Here is a 22758-nt window from a genome sequence, read left to right as displayed (position 1 = left end):
GGTGTCGCTGGAGCTGGTGCAGTGTCAGTCTCTTACTGCCACCAGGGAGACAGAGGAGGTGATGCAGGGTTGGCAACGAGCAGTCGGTTCCTTACGACAAAGTGAGTCAATGAATCCTGCGAATCAAGATGCAAGGCATTGACTTCTTGTAGTTGCAATCACACCATAGTGCCACAGGTGCTGTGGTGGAGTCAAAGTCAGGTGTCACAGATGTCAGTGACACAGCACTCTGGACTCACACTGTGGCAACCCTTTGGGGGAGCAGCATCAGCCTGCATTGTAGGTTGCGGTCGTTTCACTCAGTGGCTCCCATGACTCAGATGCAGGCAGCAGCTTGGAGGTCAGAGAGCATTGTTGGTTCCGAAGTTGTTCTGGAAGTTGATGCACTAATTTATTCTTTGTTGGCTCCCAAAGGACCAGGAACTGGATTTGACTCCACTTGGCAGGTCAAGACTCTCAGCAAGAGAGCCTGGGTGCTGGCAGGTGCTGTCCCTGAGACTCTTTAACAGGAGGCAAGCTCAATCCAAGCCAGTGGAGAACTTTGGAAGCAGAACGTAGAAAGCCAAGTCTAGTTCTTTCACTCCCAGGACAGAAGCAGAATCAGCAAGCAGCAGGTCAGCACAACAAAGCAGCAGGCAGAGTGGCAGTCTCTCCTACAGCATCCAGCTCTTCTTCCTAGCAGAATTTCCTCAGTCCAGAAGGATTCAAACTATGTGGTGTCAGAGGTCCAATACCTATACCCATTTCTGTCTTTGAAGTAGGCAAACTTCAACGAGAACTCTTTGCAGTGCACAAGACACCGACTTTCCCTGCTGTGGCCCCAAAAACACGTCAGGCATTTGGGGACTGCTTTGTATGAGGATAGGCACAGCCCTATTCAGGTGCAAGTGTCAGATCCTCCAACCACTCTAGCTCAGGAAGAACCATTAGCCTGGTGATGGGCCATCAGGATATGCAAGGCACACTTCAGCTCCTTTGTGTAACTGCCTAGAGTGAATGCACAACCAGTCCAACTGTTGTCCTGTCCCAGATGTGTATTCAGCAATCAGGCAGAGGCACAGAAGGGTTAAGCAAGAAAATGCCCACGTTCTAAAACTGGCATTTTCAAACTCACAGTTCAAAAACCAACATCACCAAAAGATGTATTTTTAAATTGTGAGTTCAGAGACCCTAACTTCCATATCTCAGTCTGCTCCCAAGTGAAAATGACTGTTAAAAGATATTTCAAGGCAATCCCCATGTTACCCTATGGGAGCTATAGGCTTTGCAATAGTGAAAAATGAGTTTAGCAGTATTTTACTATCAGGACATGTAAAGCACACCAGTACATGTTTGACCTTTTAAATACACTACACCCTGCCCATGGGGCTGCCTTGGACCTTCTTTAGGGGTGACTTACATATAGTAAAAGGAAAGAAATGGCAGTGTAGAACTGCACACGCAGACACTGCAGTGGCAGATCCGGGGCATGTTTACAGAGCTACTCATGTTGGTGGCACAATCAGTGCTGCAGGCCTACTAGAAGCCTTTAATTTACAGGACCTGGGCACACACTGTGTACTGTACTGAGGACTTACTAATACATCAAGTATGCCAATCATGGAGGAACCAATCACCAATACATTTTGGAGAGCATATGCACTTTAGCACTGGTTAGCAGTAGGAAAGTGCCCAGACTCCAAAGCAAACAAAAACAAGTCAGAAAAAACAAGAGGAAGAAGGCAAAAAGTTTGGGGTCAACCCTAAAAAAAGGGCCAGGTCCAACAGTACCCTACCCTGTCTACAGATTAGTGGGCAGCAGACACTGAACTCTGAATATTGTGTTTATTTTGTTGAACTTAATCACATAAAAAGGAAGGTCAGGTAATTTTAGAAAAGTAAATTGTCAGAAACCCTAAAATAACAAAGGGCAGAAAATCCAACAGATGGTACAAGTGAAAATATACTCCTTCATTTTTTGTATTTTTTATGCTTTTTCAGCAAAACGTAGCTTTCCTCGAAGTAACATTCGTAAGCTCTTTTAGCATTGAGATAAAAATATGTTTATGTGCCAGCAAGACATAGGGGGTCATTCTGACCCTGGCGGTCATGGACCCCCAGGGCCAACGACTGCGGAAGCACCGCCAACAGGCTGGTGGTGCTTCCATGGGCATTCTGACTGCGGCGGTACAGCTGCGGTCAGAAACGGGAAACCGGCGGTGTCCTGCCGGTTTCCCACTGCCCCTGGGAATCCTCCACGGCGGCGCTGCAAGCAGCGCCGCCATGGGGATTCCGACCCCCCTTCCCGCCAGCCTGGTTCTGGCGGTTTCCACCGCCAGAACCTGGCTGGTGGGAACGAGTGTCGTGGGGCCTCTGGGGGCCCCTGCAGTGCCCATGCCTTTGGCATGGGCACTGCAGGGGCCCCCTAACAGGGCCCCACATAGATTTTCAGTGTCTGCGTGGCAGACACTGAAAATCACGACGGGTGCAACTGCACCCGTCGCACCCCTTCCACTCCGCCGGCTCCATTCGGAGCTGGCATCCTCGTGGAAGGGGGTTTCCCGCTGGGCGGGCGGGCGGCCTTCTGGCGGTCGCCCGCCAGCCCAGCGGGAAACTCAGAATGACCGCTGCGGATGACCCCCATAGTTTCTTGTCCTTGAATCAATCATCTGGTTGTTTTTTATCTCTTTCAATTTAAAGTACAATAAATGGGTTTCATGACAACCAACTCCGGATTTCACAGCAGTGGTAGATTTGATCAAAATATTATTCATTTTGACTGAGATTAAATGATTATTTTTAAGGACAATTTCCTACGTACAAAAGGAACATCTGTTCATTTAATGAAGTTTGAGCTCACATTAATTTGAAAACCAAGATGCTGGTCCATTTGTAAGGTCAGCCATTGACGAGGAATAAAGCAGAACATCAATGAAGATGAGTTCAGACCAATTACTTTAGGTAAGACCCTGAACCGCGAGTTAAGAATTCCTTATAATAGAAACATCTAACAGTATTCTCTTTATTAAGGATTGAAAAACTTGCACAAACCAAAGTTTGTTGTAATAACTCAGAATGAAAAAAAACATGCTGCAGTGCAAGCACTTTAATTGAGTCTACTGCCATGATTATGGAAGCTGAGGTGTAGAGGGCTTTGTAATGTACCATAATGTGTTCTCGGGGTGTGAAAACAAACTAGACAGGTGTTTGGCGTGTTTATGAGATAACTGGACACATCATAGATACTAGTGGAAGACATCCATAGCCTTCATGAAGATGAGGGACAGATAAAGCTGAAATCGACTGCTGCTGAAGGCTACGCCAACACCCTGCTCTACTAGGACGGATTACAGACTGATATGAAACCCTGAGCAAGATTCTACAAGACATCAAATGTCAGGTTTATTGGTAGACAGAAGATCATTTCAACATGTACTCCGTTAAGTCATCTGGTGGCTTTCTTTGAAGTGATGTCAATGACTCTATGGGTTTCTCAATTCTTTTAACGATGGCATTCGTTGGGGAACTTCCCCCTCACTCTTCACTGTTTAACAAATTCACTTTTCAAAAAGATTTCAGTGGCAGGTTAATCGCTCCTCACTTATTTCTGCCCGGTGGGATAACGGATTGAGTTACAAGTATTCTCTGTCTTGTGATATCAGGCAAAAAGCATCTATCTGTGCTTAAACTTAGCGGTTTCCTATCTAGTGTGGCTACCTAAGCCTCTTGCTTGATTTGTTTATCAACCTTCTACATCAGTCTAATGTTGCGACCTTCCTCCACACTCTTAATTTTCCTGCTCCCCTAAAGGTAGGAGATTCTAACACAGCTCACTTCTTTCCTGGTCGTCACAATTCACAGGAATGTCCTGAATAGGCTCAGAAGGCAGTCGAATGCTAGGACCCTGTGCTACATACTCACCCCCTTTAATATTGTCCAAAGATACCAACATACAGTACACTTGTGTGTAAAATGGCTCACCCCAGTCCTGCTCCTAATTTGGTGTCAAGTTCTTGTTCAGTAAGACCAAAACATACTATCATATGAATATTTATCCTGCTGTGAAGTTTTTACCATGATGTTTTGTTCTATCAAAGATAACCATATATAAAGCACAAACATATGTTGGGCAAATATCTTCTATCCAACCATGGTCCACTGATGGTCATCCTCGGCGTACGCCTATGTTCCATTTAACTACACTACATTGACATATTGATTTTTGAGTTCCAATTGTTTTTTTTCTTGTTTTATGGGACACTGTTTGCTTTTTTTAATGAGTCCTGATCCCTACATCCGATATTAGGTCTCATTTTATTGTTAAATTGTTTTCCTCTTTTTGACCAAAATCCTTGATATGCTAACGATATTGCCATTGCTGCCCATGTACCACTAGCAATTTTGTTTCTGAGGACAGCCTTACTGCTTGTGCCAAGAGTGGCAAAACAAAACATATTTGCACTGAAAGAAGTAATTCCAGATGATTTTAAAATGGTTTCGCTCAGAATTCAGTTTTTATTACAAGACGAAGTGGCAGTCACAGAAAGTCAGGCATCACTCCTCGTCTACCGCCCATCCTTCACTACATGTCCGCTGTCCCCCCGTTTGCAAATTCACCGCCACCAGCCGCTCATTCTCCCAAGGACGGCATCTTCTAAAATAGTCGTGAGCATTATACTGAGAGTTCTGTTTGTGACTATGGTAGCGCGTCGGACCTTAATAAGTAAACTTACGAGGGGACGCGAATAGGTTGATTAACCTTTTAACTCATTAAAGATGTTCTTGCCATAGTTTCAATATAATGAACAATAATCAATGTACAATAATCAATAATCATTAGTCAAAATTGATAATCAACAGACTCAGTAAATATCATGCACCATGACCTTTCAGCCATGAATAAACACACCTTTAGTATAAGTTTAGTACGTTTTTTCCCCTTATATTAACAATGCTAAAGTCATGTAGATTAATCTCAAAATCAAATGAAAAACATATAAGAACAATACTGGTTAACCAAAGCGATGGAAGAAACACAATCTATTCAAAGCTTGAATCACAATACATTCTAAGGCAACGGTGCAAAACAAAAGCAGAGTCAGCTGCAACAAGGATATGGCATACATAGAATTCAGCAAAATAATCTGTCAAAACATTGGTCCTTGTAATTCGTCAGGCATCATGTGAATACCCTCATCTAACACAGATTAGCATCAGCATGTTGGGCTTCATGCAAAACAATTTAGAAGACAAATTTAGAAAAACATCTAGCTATGGATCTACCAAAACAGAGCAGTTCATGCCTAGAAAGAAAAGGCATAAAATTGCAATTCAGTCACATTGTCATATCTACCTATCCAGGGTATGGGTCAGCAAGCAGAATCAGTCTTCGTCCTCAGGTCATCAAACGATCAGCAAGCATCAGGCTCTCAGTCAGAGAGTATGAGCCCAATAACAGAATCTCTAATCTCTTCTACTCCCAAAGTCACTCTAGATCTCTGGTTTCATCGTCTGTCGTCTGATTAACTCTCCCCTGTGACGTTGTTGTACCAAAGTCACCTAAACTAGCCTATAATTCCCTATTGGTTAGTCAATCGTACGTTTATACACTACTCAATATTATTTCTAAACCAAATCTATGAATTCTAATATTTCTCTTTTCACACAAAGTTGATTTGTTCACTTTACGATGTCCTCATCATCTGGCTCGTCAGGTAACAAACTTGTTGCATCTTTCTCTCCAGTCAGTGTCTTCATTGTTCGCGTCCTGGGAAAGTACATCTCACACACATCACACACAAGTTGATACATTATTAGAGACATCTTCTCCTGTCCGTCGGTTCACACAAAAAGCTTTTGTTAAGCACTTTTAATAAGACAATGGACTTTTCACAGTTTAATTCACTCCATCAGCAGTTTGTTAAACACTAAGAAATACAGCTTCTGCATGAGGCCTGGGAAAACTAGGCCAAGACACTTGCTAAGTTAAGGCCTACAATTAGTAAGCTAAAGCATACTTCATAACCCTAAATATGACATATTATTACATTAATCTAATACATTTTCAATATTTCATCAGTATTAATCAATAATTAGTACATTTCATGAACACTGGTGGCCATACTCCGAAGTCAAATTTTCAAACGTGTGCATTATTTTTCTATGTTGTTTCATTTTCTACATTAACTCATTATTCAAACACCTAAACATTTTTTAATAATTCTAAATTAAGACACCTGCTTTAGCAATCCCTCCTCTGATGACTAAATGTGTCATCACACCAATTACCAACCACAATTTTATATTTCTATTTCTTCAAAATGTTGTCTTCTCTTTGAGTTTTCCAGTAAATTCTTACTCATTTCTTTTCTTCCGTCCTCTGATTATTCTTAGACTTTTTCAATTTAATCGTTTTACATGATTTGCATAATCCCCATATCCATAATAGACAACCCACGACAATTAGTATTCCCTGTATCATTTTCAATAGTACCCCATTTACAAATGCTACTGAGCCAAATTCCCCCTGAAGCAAACCCCTTACCAACCTTTTCCCATACACCTGGTTTTTCAGTTCCTTTAAATCACTACTTTCATTAGTCAGATTAGTAAGTACATCTTTCATCTCTTTACTATTGTTAGGAATGTATGAGCAACAATGCCTGTAGTTAATCATTTTACAGACTCTGCCATCCTTCACTAAAAGAATGTCTAAAGCAAGATGATTTTAAAGAGTCATAGCTCTATCCGCAGATAATTCAGTATCTAGCAGGAGTATAGCCCTTGAAAAATTTGTCAGCGTGTTATCCACAATAGTAGACAACTTTTGAATCTTGATCAAATTCAGGATGACTCCCACTGAAGGAATCACTGCACCAAATATACCTCCCACTATTGCAAAAGAGGACTCCCTCCTCTGTCTCTAATGATGTAATTCAGTCACTATCGGAAACTTTTTCAAATCCTCCATCTGGTAAATCTTTAGTAAAACTATCCCCAAATAACATATCCCATACCATCCTCTTGGAAGAGGATAATAAGCATTAAGTCCACAAATATAATAGATCCCCAGAACTGCAGTGGCCCGCCCATTCAACATAAATGTCCATTTACTCTGAAACAGAAACACATGTCTGCATTTACTCATACCCACAAATAAAGTGTCAGTGCGCGATTTTGGCCTATATATACAAAGCTTTCCTACGTTTAGTGCATCTAAAGCTAATTTTTTAAAAGTCAAATCAGTTTATCAATGTATTTTCTGGTTACTTTCAACAGTCTCTTTCTCAAAAATATTTCTCAGACTGTTTCATCAGTTCAGTTCATCAACTTTCTTCATGTCACCTCAAAATAATGACTCTGAACTTCCCTATCAAAACAAAAAGACATGAACTCTTGTTGCCATTCGTTTGTAGTTGCATACAGGACCTACGTATCTTCGACTTGCTATTCTCTTTCCCTTCAGTTTTCGATCACCATTTAGCTCTCCTTCACTTAGTTCCTCTTTTCTCGTAGGATCTACCTCCTCCCCTATTGTTGGTTCAAAATTCACCTCTTTCTTTTTCTCCACTTGTGATTTCGGCCACTTATCTCCTTTCAATGAACCTTCTGTCAGTACTCTCTTCAAGATTGAACTAGAACCCTTGTCTTTCTCAGTGGTGTTTTCTCTTGATGGACCTGCAACCGGTTCAGGAGGAGTCAGATCACCTTGACTTTGATCCATCTCAACTCCTTCCCCTTCTCGGTCTGCCAATTGCTCTGCCTGGCTCTCCTGCTGCCTCAGTTGAGGTATGTTCTCCAATATTCTCCTGGAGATCTCACCCTTGTCTCTCGCAGGAGTAACTGAACAGTCCTCAACGAGCTCAGATCCTGTCTCAGTTCCTCTTTGTTCTTGTTCTGGTGCTGTGATTTCCATTACTGATGATGGCACTCTCAACAAAGCTTCTTCATGATCCAGTGGACATGCCACTTTCTTCATGTGACTTCTGTGAATCCAGTTTGGGATCCTAGCACACTTCACAGCTGTCGTAGTTGTTAGGACCATCTGATACGGTCCCTTCCAATGTGGCTCCAAACACATCTTTCTTACATGTTTTCAGACAACAACCCAGTCTCTGACTCTCACGTTGTGCCCTGGGTCATGGATCGGTGGCAGTGTGGTGGCCTCCACCTGCTCAGAGAAAAAGTGGACTCCATCAGCCAGACCCTTGCAGTAATCCAGCACCATATCATCTGTAATGTTGACAAGTGCATTTGCTGGCACAACTGGCAACCTCATTGCTCCGCCCATGAGGATCTCATGGGGCGACAATCCTGTCTTCCTAACAGGTGTGTTTCTCATGACATCAAGACCAAAAGCAATGCGTCAGGCCATTTCGTAGCTGCACACATCCTTGCAATTCTCGACTTTAAGGTAACATTTATCTGCTCCACTAGTCCTACAGCTTCGGGCGGTAACTGCAATGCAACTTCTGCTTAATGTTCAATGCTGCACAAAATAATTGAGTGACTTCCCCTGTCTGATTCTAAAGAGATTGAAAACCTGAAATGCAGTATCAGTTCCCTAAGCAGCAGTTTTGCTACTGTGAGGCTATCATTTCTCCGTGTAGGGTACACTTCAATCCAATGACTAAAGATGCAAGTGATCACCAATACATATCTTAAACCTCCACACACAGGCATCTCAATAAAATCCAATGGCATTCTGCTGAATGGACCTCCTGCTTTTCCAATGTGGCTCAAATTAACCCCACATTTAATTGCTGACAAATTACACAACAATGGCATACTGCTTCAGCTGCTTGTCTAAACTTGGGGTTGAACCAGTCAATTTTGGACATTCGTACCATGGCATCCCTCACAATGTGTACCTGACCATGATAATACCTTGCCATTTGAGACAGCAGGCTGTTTAGCAAAGCCAACCGACCCGCTTAAGAAACCCACAATTCATACTGTCTTTGAACACATTTCATTTTACTTCATGAACGTTTCTCCTCCTTGTTGACATTACTCTGCAATGATTTTAACTCTTCCAAAGTGTCAATCACCTTTAATGCATAACTCGTATATGTGCTGTCTTCTTCAGGTAACAATTCCCACTTGTCCTTGAATGATATACAGTTCAATGCACAAAACATTATGACTTGATCAACATATCAATTTCCCAATGACACAGTCCTGAGACTTCAGATGTGCACTGCATTTTACCACGGCAATCTCTTCCGGTAATTGAATTGCATATAACAGCTCCATTATTCTTTCACCATTTCTCACAGGTGTTCCAGAAGAGGTCAAGAAACCTCTCTGTGACCACAATTGACCAAAATCATGAACTATTCTGAATCCATATTGGCTATCTGTGTATATAGTGACTCTCAATCGAGCAGAAACATGTCACGCCCTAGTAGGAGCAACCAATTCCGCTACCTGGGCAGAATACACTCCCGGAAGCCAGGAAGCTTCTAAGGTACCTGTAATTGTGCACACAGCATATCCTGCTCTCAGTGTCCATGTGTTGTCTCTTAGATAAGAACCATCAGCTAAAACAATTTGATCATTCTCTTCCAATTTGGTATCCCTAATATCAGGTCTCAGTTTTGTACACAATTCAGTGACTTCAAGACAATCATATTTAACATCTTCCTCTTTCTCAATTTCAGTAATATCACTTGGAAGTAAAGTTGCCGGCTTCAGCACTGTACATCTTTTCAGTTTCACCTTTGGTGCTCCCAAAATACTGTTCTCATACCAAGTCAACCTAGCACCAGTCAAGTTTTGGGTTTTTGTCCTTGTCAGAAAAATTTCAATCGAGTGAGGGATCATTACAGTCAGGGGATATCCCATCACCGCGCCTTCACACTGTGAAAGGCTCTGACCAACTGTGGCAACTGTACGCAAACAACCTGGTAAGGCTGCTGCAAATTGGTCCAAGGTATCTGAAAAATATGCTACTGGGCGATGAGCACCTCCATGGACCTGAGTCAGGACAGACAATGAACATGCAGCACACTCATGACAAAACAATGTGAAAGGTTTTGTGTAATCAGGCATACCTAACACTGGAGCTCTGCACAAACTCTCTCTCAACTCAGTGAACGCTCTCATATCATCCTGATCTAACACTATGGGATCTGTAACATCCTTATGAGTCAACTCCTGCAATGGTCTTGAAATTTCGGAAAGATTTGGGATCCATTGGCAGCAATAACCCACCATTCCCAGGAACATCCTGACATCTCTCTGTGTATTCTGGGAACTATCTGCAGTATCATTGTAATCCTCTCTCTGGATATTTTTCTCGACCCTTTCTCAGTTTGGTGACCCAAATACTTCATTACCTCCTGACAGTACTGCAATTTTAGTGGTGAAACTTTTTGACCATATTTTCCCAAATGATTCAACAGGGCAACCGAGTCATACTTCCATTCGTCCCTAGTCTTGGATGCAATCAATAAGTCATCAATGTACTGTACTAAAGTTGAATGAAAAGGCAACTCTAATGGCTCCAAATTATTTTTCAAGATCTGGTTAAACAAGGAAGGTGATTCTGTGTACCCTTGAGGGAGCCAGCACCAGCAATAGGCCTTGTCCAAAAAATGTAAGCAAAAGAGAAATTGGTGACCCTCATTATGGGGCACAGAAAAGAATGCTTGTGACAAATCAATGTCTGTAAACTACTCTGCATCACATGAAATCTGGAACATTATGACAGCTGGATTGGGCACTATGGGACAACACTTGACCACAATCTCAATTATTTTTCTAAAGTCCTAAACAATTCGATCCTTCCCACAGAGCTTCTTCTAACTCATTATCGGTGAGTTACATGGACTGCTCAACACCTCTTTTAGCACTCCCTGCTTCACAAAATCTGCAGTTATCTGAGCCACTTTCATCAGGACATCTTGTGGCATGTTGTACTGTGGAAGCTGCGGGAACACTGCATTCAGCTTCAAAGTAACCTTAATTGGCACTACTTCTTTGATCAGCCCTACTTCTTTTCCTGTCAAATCCCACACATTGTCTTGTACTGTTCCCTGCAAATCAGAATGAAGCTCTTTCACTGTGAACATTGGGAAAAACTCAATCAAGGGGTACTCCTCATTTGTAGTTTGACACTCAGTTTCTGGGGCTGGGTCTTCTTCATCATCACTATTTGTCTGAATCTCAACTCCATCGTTTGAACAAGTAATCAAACACTCTGTCTTACACAGCAAGTCACTTCCCAGTAGAGATAGTGGACCTGAATCGCAGACTACAAATTTATGCAGTCCCTGGAAGTTACCAATCTTAACTTGCACCGGATCTGTAATTGGGTTTGTCAAATACTGATTCACTATTCCCACAACATGAACTGTTCGACCTGAAAGGGTCAAATTTGGAACTTCTGCACTTCTCACTGTAGAAAGCGTAGCTCCTGTGTCCACCAAGAATGGCACTCTGTGACCCATAACCTTTACCCTTACAAAGGGTCCTCTTTGATCTACCTCTAAATAAGTTGCAAGCACACATGGCTCCTCATCTGAACTGTCACTCATCCATTCACCATTTATTTCATTCTCACTGTGTAATGGGAATTGGTGCACTGTTATTACTTCTATCATGTCTCTGACTTATGACCTGTTGAGAAAACATCATCTGATGCTGCTCCATCAGGACTTGAGGTATATGCATTAGCTGTCTAGGTACCATAGGAACCTCCTGCTGCACTGGCTGCAACTGTGACACTTGTGCACGAGGCATTTGCACCTGGTGCATGGGCTGAAAATTCTGCACTTAATTCACATTATTCTGAAAATTTGGTTTTGGACCCCTTAATCTTGGTCCTCTTGCATTCTGAAATGTATTGATGTAATTACTTTGCTAAACAACACCTTCCTGCACCATCATCGGACACTCCCACTCCCAGTCTCCCACGGCTCCTCAAATTTGACATGGCAATAGCTTCTTCAACCCCTGCACATCATTCTGAACCACTACTGTATTTAAATCTGGACCACAATTTATATTGCCTCCACAACCTCTCATCTGAGGCTGAAACATGACATTTTCCTGCGGCTGTGGCATCTGCTGCCCAAAATTTCCTTGCACTCCTGTTTGAGTTGCCTTAATCTGCATCACCATTGTTTTCTCCTTCAACTTTTTCTGCTTCAATTCAATCTCATCACTACAGTATATTGCATACTGCAACACCTCATCAATCGGCTTAGCTTGCTAAGAAATTAAATGACTCCTAATCATCTGACCTATTTCAGGTCTCAGTCCTTTTACAAATCTGAACACAAAATGCAGCATGTCCTTTGGCTCAATTGCTTCCTTACCACTATACTCCTTGAACACCTTCAACAATCTCTCAAAGTATACATGTATCGACTCCTTTACTTCCTGCACTGTCCTGTCAATTTTCTGCCAATCAATATTCTTGGGCGAAATCCTTGTTTTCAGAAACTCAATCACCTTATAGTAATATTTCATTACCTCAGGAGACGGTGCACATGTATCCTTATCTCTCTCCAGTTCACTTGTTGGCAAATTTACAGCTCTCATACACTCAACCAAAAGTCAGCTGGAACCACTATCTCCAGTAATGTGTTCAAGTACTCCCACAAACACTTGGCGAGCTTCACAAATCTGTATGTCTGCTGATCTCACTCTACTGGCTTCACCCTCAATTTTGGATAATTGTTCGTAAATGACAAAATGTCATTCCTACTCCAGGGAACATGAACACAATTTCTCCCTGGGATTTCCCTCATCGGATCCTTATCCTGTTGTACATTCTCTGTCAATTCTAGAGAATCTCTTTCCCTCTTGTCTCTTTTCTTTACCCATCTGCCTTTCCACTTCTCTAAAGCTCCCCAAACCTGAGCACTCTGTAATAGTTCTTTAAGGTGGGCCTTCATTCTGGCTGACCTCATGTGTTCAAAATCCTTTGCCTCAAAATCTAATCTGTAACTTCTCTTCAAATGTTTTGTTTTCTCAATTTCTATGCTATGCTTCTCTGCCAAATCTGCCAATCTCTGAATCACCTTACCCACCTCTCTTGTAATCCTTGGGCACAAATATCTCAACTCTGCTTCTGTGTAAGACTCTAATCTACAGACCCCCATTGTTTCTTCAACTAATTCACCCACTTCCATGCTTAATCTGACACAATTCAATTGTTCATCGCCTTTAGAAGTATTCTGTGGGATATTCAGCTTGTCTAACCATTCAGTTAACTGATGAGCTGTCAGTCCCTGTAATGAAAAGTTACTCACTTGGACCCATGGCACCTGCTGTACCACTGCACTCGGAGCCTGCGGTGTCAATAATTTCAAGTTCTGACCTGCATTTGGTCCAGTCACAGCATCTGGTAGTGCAACAAGTAGACTAAGATCCAACAGTGATCTTGAGCCATCAAAAGTCTGACTCACGGAAAAGACTAACTGAACTTGTTCACTTTCTCCCCTCCTTATGAGACATTGCTCCCTGTTCACTCATAAGTAGTTTCTTTTGCACAAACAATGGTACAGCTGGACCAACAGTAATCAGCAGCGATATTGCATCTGGGGCTGCTCTGGCACCTGTACTCTGTGGGAGAGTGACTTTGATTCATTACTGGAGTCAAGTCTGACTGTGTTCCTGTCAATGGTGTAAATCTTGGCATTATCTGTGGCTGCACTTGGGGCAACAGAATCGGAGTCAGCTCAGTCTGAACCAACATTGGTCTTGGAACCACCTGCTCCGTAGGCACCACTAAATTCGAAATTGTCTCTAGAATAGGCACATCAGGATAAATTCTCTGTATCTGTGGCTGCTGCATTTGTGTCTGAACTACAGGAGTAGTCTGCATATTAGAACTACTTAGCACCACATTCCGTGTCAGGTTGGCACTAACCTGTACCAGACTCACTGTCCCTGTTACCTGTGCCGGGGCTTTTGGATCAACACAAGTACTCGGACCACACTCATGCCCCGTGTATGGGGGTGGTCAATCTCTCAGTATCTGTGCAACAAGATCTTCAGCATCTGATTTCTCCTCTACTATGGAAGACATTCTTGCTTCCTTACTCTCAAATTGGCTTTTATTAGTCTTTCTCGTTGCTTTCTTTCCTTCTGTCTCATCTTCCAGCATAATCGCTGGAAACAACTTAACATCCTGCAATGTCAATGATCTCCATTTTTTCTGTTCCCAATCCCATTTAGCTTCCGCTTATAGTCTTTTCTACCCTTCTTATTCTTCTCTTGAATTTCATTTGCTGTTGCTGTCTAGCTACCCGCTCCCAAACTGCTTATGCTTCAAACTGTGCTGGTCTTGGAAGGGGCTTCAATTCATATAGCGCCATCTGTAATTGCTCCAAAATCCTAAAATTGAATGACACAGATTGACACAGTGCCAGCGCAGCAGCCAAAAACTCAATGCACAGCCCACTGGATTGACGCAGCACCTGCTGTGCGGTAGAAATTTCCATGCATCGCCTACCGGATCGACACAACCCCTGTGACTTCGTCCAGCAAGTGCCGAATTTCAATGCATCGTCCCCGGGGCATCCGAATGCCTCGCAACCCACAGAGGATTCCAGTCTATGCCCCAGAAATTGACGCAAAGCTTGCCCTGCGTGAAAACTAAACAATGCGTCTTCTGTTTACATCGGAAAAATTAATGCACACCTCCTCGTTTTCCATGATTCTCCTCCACTGCAGTCCCTTACAGAGAATTTGAACACAAACCAGGTAAATTGTGCTTGCAAGAGACCCTTGTTGCTTTTTAAAGACACTTATTATCATTTTTACAGTGATATCTCAACGTATACTTATTGCATCTTGATTGTTTTGACCTGCATCTTACCATTTAAATATTATATATATTTTTCTAAACACTGTGTAATGTATTTTTGTGGTGTTCTACTGTGTTATTGCATGATTTATTGCACAAATACTTTACACATTGCCTTCTAAGTTAAGCCTGACTGCTCAGTGCCAAACTACTAGAGGGTGGGCAGAAGATAATTTGGATTGTGTGTGACTTACCCTGACTAAAGAGAGGGTCCTTGCTTGGGCAGGAGATAACCTGACTCCCAACCAAAGACCCAATTTCTAACATACTGCAACATTTCCCATCGAAAGAACCTTATTACCTTGGTCACCATCGCTTCCTTTAATGCAGCACATGTACACCACTAGCTTCTAACACAAAATTAAGCTGATGTGAATTGATGCTCGTAACAGAGGTACTTCACACAGACTATTTACTACCGCCACTACATACAAGCCATCACCATATGGAGTCTTACTCATTTACTCAATTTCTAGCTGGCTGTACAACAAATCACAATCTCCTACATTTGCAAGGTTTATTTGAGTAATTACTATTTCATTAATGTTGTCAACAAAAATTGACAGTTGTTTCACTACTTTTATCACACATGTAGCCAGATGTTGTTAGACTGTGCAACAATTTCAACATGCACTTTTGGAGTTGCACTGGTCCCTCCACTCATGGCATTGCTATTACACATGCACTTAATACCTCACGTTAAGATCACACTCAGCTTTGGCTTTACAAGAGATAAGAATGAAGTTGGTTTAATTCCCCTTCATTGTTACTACAACATTCAGTTAACTAAGCCTTTTAAAATACATCTCTTCACAGAAGGAATTCAGTAGGAACATTGCATTTTGGTACAAATATAGAATGAGAATTTCAGTTAGTTAAAAGCAGATATGTTGCAATTTACAAAGGATCACAAGTGATTAGAAGATATATCAGACTCTACATCAAATGCTATGCATAGTAAACTGACACCTATCTTTCAATGATTTGGTCCTCGATGTTTTGGCTATCAGATTATGATAAACTGATCATCCCTACTAGATATTTTGTAAAACCACCATACAGATAAAGATAAAAAACTATTTGCTCTGAAGAATTATTTTCTGCCTAAGTAATACACTTTTCTCTGAATTTGGACGTGAATCTTTGGAACCTGACTATTTCCCTTTTCTCTAAGTCTATGATGCATTTTTTACTCCTAGGGACATGAGGGTCCAGGTCCAACCAAGGATAAAATCACCAACAAGTTCAAAACTATTCAACCATCCACTGTTTTAATATTTCTTCTAACCACTCCCCCTATTGCTTTTACAATTTCTTGTTTGGTCGTAAAGAGTTTCAGTTTGTTTCACCCTTTAATTAAGGCAATCTATATACAAAAATTACCTCTTTATCCTCAGGCTTGCCTTGATCCTTGCTCAGCTATATTTCTGAAACATTGGGCATCTCTTGTTGCATCTCAACTAAGCATATACAATAATTTTGCTCTGGGCCACACTCCCTAAACATGAAATAGCCTTTTGTAGTGCCCTACTTAAAAATAGCATATAACTGATGCTAATTTCAAATTACAGACCAGTCACTCTCTTCTTCCTGCATCCCTTATGATCATTCAGTCCAATGTTAACTCTGACGTATCTGCTTGTTTAGAGGCTTCACATTTCTGAACTCTCAGTAATCAGACCTTTGTCCAAAAACAGTTCTAATCTCTGTGATTAGTGAAAATACAGTGTTGGGATGCCAGCAACAATGTAGCTCTAATATGTTTTTGTGCACCCTTGTATATTAGCCTCTATCTATGTTTTTCTGCCAGGAATTCTGGGGTCACTTTTGAACTCGAATCTCACTTTTCAATTCCATGTTTACAAATGTGTCTCCCTCCACCTGCTTCTGTCACCTTAAAGTTCCCAAAAATCAATCAGTAGATTTGTAGAGTGTTACTTGTCACCCATGGGGGTATCTAGATGCTGGCAGGTTCCAGTTCATTAGCTGAATAGCCTGGTCTCCAGGGACTTTCAGAACTCTGCAAGAGATGGGGAGGTCCGTAGATGAAAGAGTAGCTCATTCCATGTCTTCACTGCTAGGTAGGAGAAGGAGCAGCCTCCTCATCTGCTACGCTGGATGCAGGGTTATATGTTGGAGAAAGGGACACAAAGCAAAGCTGTCTGGTGAGCTGATGGAAGTTCAGGTGATGGTTCAAATAGGCAGGTCTGCAGTTGTGTAGGGGCTTTTATGCACGGATCAGGAGCTTGAAATGGCATATTTTCTATACAGTAAGACATTTAAGTTCCCTGAGGGAGGGGGTGGTGTGGGCTTGTCTAGGGAGATCCAGGATGAGTCTGGCTGTAGCTTTCTGTATGGTCTGTAGTCATCAGGAGAGATGAGCTGCAATCCCTGCGTAGAGAGCATTGCCATAGTCCAATCGGCTGGAGATCAGGGCCTTGGTGATGGTGCATCTGGAGTTTTGGGGTAGCCATTCGAATATTTTATGAAGCATGAGGAGTATGAAGAAGCAGAAGGAGGAGACTGATTTCACCTGAGTCATCATGGCTAGATCAGAATGATACCTAGGTTCCTAGCATGGTCAGTGGGGTTAGGAGCCAGACCGAGTTTGAGGGCAACCAGTATGCGTCCCATGGGAGCTTTTCTTTTGAAAAAAAACATACCTCTGTCTTGTTTGTGTTGAGCTTCAGGCAGGTATCCTTTATCGAGATGGCGACATCTGTCATACAGCTGTGAAAGATGGTCTTGGTGGTGTGTTCAGAAACGGTGAGTTGTGTGTCGCCAGTAGAGGATATGATGTTGAGTCCATGGGTTTTGATAATGCTGGCCAGAGGTGTCATATAAGTGTTTGCCGAGAGTGGGGCTGATCGAGGATCCTTGAATTACTCCTCCGATGATTTCCTTAGGTTTAGAGGTCAAGGGGGGAAGGCAGACTTTTTGCATTTTTCCAGAGAGGAAAAAGGCAATGCATGTGAGGGCGGCTCCTTGGATGTCTATGTTGTGCAGCCTTGGTCTAGGAGACACAGTCTCTCCCTCATCGAGTAGGGCTTGGATGTCATTGGAAGCGGTGATGAGGGCTGCCTTGGTGATGTGGTTGCTGTTGAATCTGAACTGGGAGAAGTTGAGTTGGGGGCTCCATTCCAGATATGAGGAGAGTTGTTAGTTGATGGCTTTTTCAAATATTTTGACCAGGAATGGAAGTAGGGTGATTGGTCATTAGTTGTGTAGTTCTCTGGCATCTACTGGTGATTTCTTTAAGTAGGATATTGACTTCTGTGTGTTTACAGTCCTTGGGGAAGGTGGCTGTGGCAACTGAGGTGGTGAACAAGGTGGTGAGTACGTGGCTGATTCTGGGTTTGCCTAGGTTTCGGATGTGGTAAGGGCATTGCTCTTTTGGGGCCTCTGAGTGGTCCAGGTTCATGATGGAGGCAGAGCCCTGTGGGGCTAGTTGGCTCCATTTGGCTAGTCACATGTCTGGGGTGGTACCGGGGTCATTGTGTTGATTGATAAAGCAGGTGGACTAGGACTTGAGTTTGAAGATTCTGTAGATGTTGGTGATCTTGTTGAGGAAGAAGATTGCAAGGTTATCACAGAGTTCCTGTGAAGGGGTAATGTTGTTTGTTTCAGCTGAGGGGTTGGAGACTTTTTTGACGATGTTGAAGAGTTCTTTGTTGTTATTCGAGCTTGATTTGATGCTTGAGGCTAAGGTCTTTTTCTCAAAATAGCTTAACTGTCTGTGGTAGAGGCTGAGTTCTGTCATGAAGGCGGTCTTGTCGGTTGGGTCCTTGTTGGTGTGCCATCTTCTCTCCAGTTATTTACAGTGTCATTTAGCGGTTCTGAAGTCTTCAGTGTCCCAGCTAGCCTTCTTGGTGGACCTTCTGTGGGTGTTGTTGCTGATAGGAGTGACACTGTTGTGGGAGTTGGTTAGCCAAATGTTAAAGTTTCTGACGTTCTGGTCTAGGTTGTTAGAGGACATGGGGTGGGTAGTGTTGAGGGCCTTGACCCACGTGTCCTTTGAGACTTTGCTGCAGCTGTGGTAGGGGGCAGTCTGGGGGCAGAGGTCCATGACCAGTAGAATTTGAAACAGCTGTGTCACTGGCTCAGGTGGAACAAGCAGGAACTGGAAGCCACAGGCAAGTGGCAGGCTAGGTGTTCAGGCCCCAACATACAAATTCCTCTATTTCTTCCTTTTGAGCTTTGTAAAACACTTATCTAGGCCACCATTATGGCCAGGCTGGATTACTGTAACTCCATACTTACCTTTTTCAAAATACCCTCTTAATCACTTCCAAGTAATTCAGAATGTAATGCCAGCCTAATCCTGAAAATTAATAGATTGTGGCACATATCACCCCACCTGCACACCATTTATTAACTCCCCATTGAAAAACATTATTTATTTAGAGCACTTTGCATATGCCATTGGGCTCTCTACCAAACTGCTCCGGTCAATGTCCAAAATTTGTTCATATGGTATTCTTCCCAGACACTGGCTTTCTCATTCTACTAACCCGCTTTGGATGGATTAAAAAAGAGAGAAACAGTGGTCATTCAATTTTTTTTAATAACAACTGTTTATTAGTTTTCAAATGACTGCAATCTATTGCATTTAACACCAGATGGTAATTATAGTTAGGTCTGTTTTTCCGTAGACAGAGCATTCTTTGGTTTGCTACTAACTTTGGCCCACTTTAACCAATCTTCACAAAACTTTCCCCAAAAAGTTCATCCAACTCAGCTCCTTCCTGGACAGTTTTGGGGTGATCCCGCAAGCAGGGACCAAGAAAAAAGATAGTTCCAAAATGCAAAATCCCTGTGCATTTTTCATTGACTTCTTTAAAGACAGATACAGCAAAGACTGCTGAACCGAATTATACCAAATTTGGCGGGGAGCTAGACCTTGGTCCACAGATTGTGCTTTTTGTCATTTCCTGTAAATCCGTTCAGTAGTTTTAAAGAAATTAATGGTAAATGGTTATTATATATTTGCATTGTTGGGCTCGTGAGAGTCCAGCAAGCCTCCCATAAGAGCATAAATTTTAAAATGGTGGCATGTGATTGGTCAAGAGGCCCATTTTTCCAGTGAGCCTTCATGCTTTCACATGAGTCTTGAGAGCACTCTGATTGGCTGGCTGCTTGAATGTTAGAAATGAAATGGCTGCCATTACTGTTAACTGTGAAAAATTGGCAGAGTTGTGTAAATTAAGTAAAAAAGCTATTTAAGGGGGCAGCAGGAGGGCATGCTGTTCCCCTGGATTTAGTGAGGAGGTGTCTAAGGGATAACTACTGTGAAGATTATAAATGTATATTGTTTTTAACTAAGTCTTACAATCTCTCAGGACTATCATGGGATCGTAGATAGTAAAAATGTGTAGATGAGTTCACAATATCATTTGTTAGCAGGAATGGATACTGTGGTGATTTGATTAGAAAGAAAGTGTGTAAACGATAAGTGCTGTGCTCAGTAGATTGCTATTTTCCCCCCAAAATCCTGTGAGTCTCTCTGGCGATCATCAACAGTAGAACGTATGAAGGTATCTTTGAATATACTGTAGTATGTACAGTTGTGTTACAAGTCAGTCCATGAATCCAAGACTTGTTTTATAAAGTCTTTATTGTACAACATCCACAACAGTGCCAGCTGCTTACTCGCTGCTTCCTCCCACTCCCCACCGTCCTCCGAGAATCCCCGGGTCATCTCCCTTCTATTCTCTGACAACACTGAATCCAATGATGTCAGAGACTAGCCAAATCCACAACACATCTCCCTCCTGTAGAAATAGTAATAGCTTAACTTAACTATACTTTAATAACATTACAAACACAATAACAAAGAATACAAAGAGGCTCATTGGCAAAATTCAGCTATAGCTAATGCAAGTGAAAATAAAAATGAAATGACCATAAGTAATCAATCAACATGTAATCACACGGTGTGTGATCCTGTCATAGCTTCTTTAACGTGTAAAGTTCTCTAGGTATTTAGGAGTTGTTCTATTTCTTACACTCCTTTTAATACTCTCTCCAGAATCAGGATCAGATCCACTAAGATTTTCCTCCTTATAAAATCCTTCAGTCACTGGTCTATAATTCATACATTTGGCTAAGTGCGACATGCTCCACACATCACCCCCTTCAAGAACAACAACATTCCTTCTCACTTGCACAATTTTTTTCGGTCCCATAAACTTGGACGCTCCCTCTTTTGACCAAAAAGGTTTTTTTAACATACATCATGTCACCTTCGTGCCACAACCTTTGATGAGCACCGTGTTTAGCATCAAATGCTTCCTTATATTTTGCCTGATTAGCAATAACTCTGTGTTGGAGGGTATCTTTGCCTACAGGTGATTCTCCAAACCCCTTATCAGCTAATAACCACAAGGGATTAAGCTTAGAACCCGCCAATCTACCTCTCAATATTCTAAAGGGGGACATACCCATAACAGCACTAGGAGCATTCCTGTGAGCCCATAATTTCTCCCTGAGAACAGTTTTTAAAGGAATGCCATTGTCCATGGCAGTCTGTGAACTAGCTACTACCAACTGGTTCATTTTTTTCAACCAACCCATTGGCTTGAGGGGAATATAAAGCCGTACAAAAGTGAGAGATGGCCAAATTGTTGAGAAAATTCTTCATTTCCAGTGAAGTAAATTGAACTCCATTATCAGTGACTATTACTTTCGGAATACCTTCACATGCAAAAACATCAGTTAAGAACTCTATGACCACTTTAGTGGTGATAGCACTTACACAACTAGCAGTGACCCATTTGGACATATAATCAACTAACACAATTACAAATCTCTCATTGTGAGGTAGGTTTTCAAACGGTCCTACAAGATCTAAACCTAGTTTGTACCATGGCTCATCAGGAACACGAACCGGGGATAAAGGAGCAGATCTTACACTTTTGGATTTATCACTCCTTGCACAATACATATAGGGGGTCATTACGACCTTGGCGGTATAAGGCACTTACTGCTGTGCAGAAGACCGCCAATACACTGCCGCGGCCGCGGTAGACCGCCACAGCTATTATGACACACATCTCGGAATCCGCCGAAATTCAGAAACCCACACAAGTCCGCCACACCAAAGGTCAGCGATAAACATGCGGAAACAAATCCTCCACCTCCACGGCAACAGAAACACGCCCATGCTATTACGACCCACGAATCCACACGGCGGTCTTTCAACCGCAGTATTCCATTGGCGGTACACACCACCGCGCTCAAAATACACACACAGCTCCAAAACACAGCTACATTGGACATTTCGAAATACACACACCTGATACACATACACACACCACTCCCACACACCCAATACAATATAAAACACACACCCACATCACACACAGACCCCTACGACCAGAATTTCTGAGAGAAGGCCAGAGAGAGACAGCACAGAATAGAGAACCCCATCACACAGAGGCACACTACACCATCACCCACACAACACCCACGCACAAAACATCACATACCACTACACTCACCACACTCATCAACACATACACCACCCCACACATCACACACACCAACCCATGGCACGCCAAAGACACCCCCGCTTCTCCGAGGAGGAGCTCAGGGTCATGGTCGAGGAAATCCTACGGGTAGAGCCACAGCTATTTGGATCACAGGTACAGCACACATCAATAGCCAGGAAGATGGAGCTATGGCAAAGAATAGTCAACAGGGTCAACGCTGTGGGACAGCACCCAAGAAATAGGGAGGACATCAGGAAGAGGTGGAACGACCTACGGGGGAAGGTGCGTTCCACGGTATCCAGGCACCACATCGCGGTACAGCGGACTGGCGGCGGACCCCCACCTCCTCCCCCACAACTAACAACATGGGAGGAGCAAGTCTTGTCCATCTTGCATCCTGAGGGCCTTGCAGGAGTCGTTGGAGGAACGGACACTGGTAAGTCAAATTTCAACTATCATATCCCCCAC

Source organism: Pleurodeles waltl, chromosome 6, assembly GCF_031143425.1.
Source record: "Pleurodeles waltl isolate 20211129_DDA chromosome 6, aPleWal1.hap1.20221129, whole genome shotgun sequence".
NCBI lineage: Eukaryota > Metazoa > Chordata > Amphibia > Caudata > Salamandridae > Pleurodeles > Pleurodeles waltl.
This window is presented reverse-complemented; position numbering follows the sequence as displayed.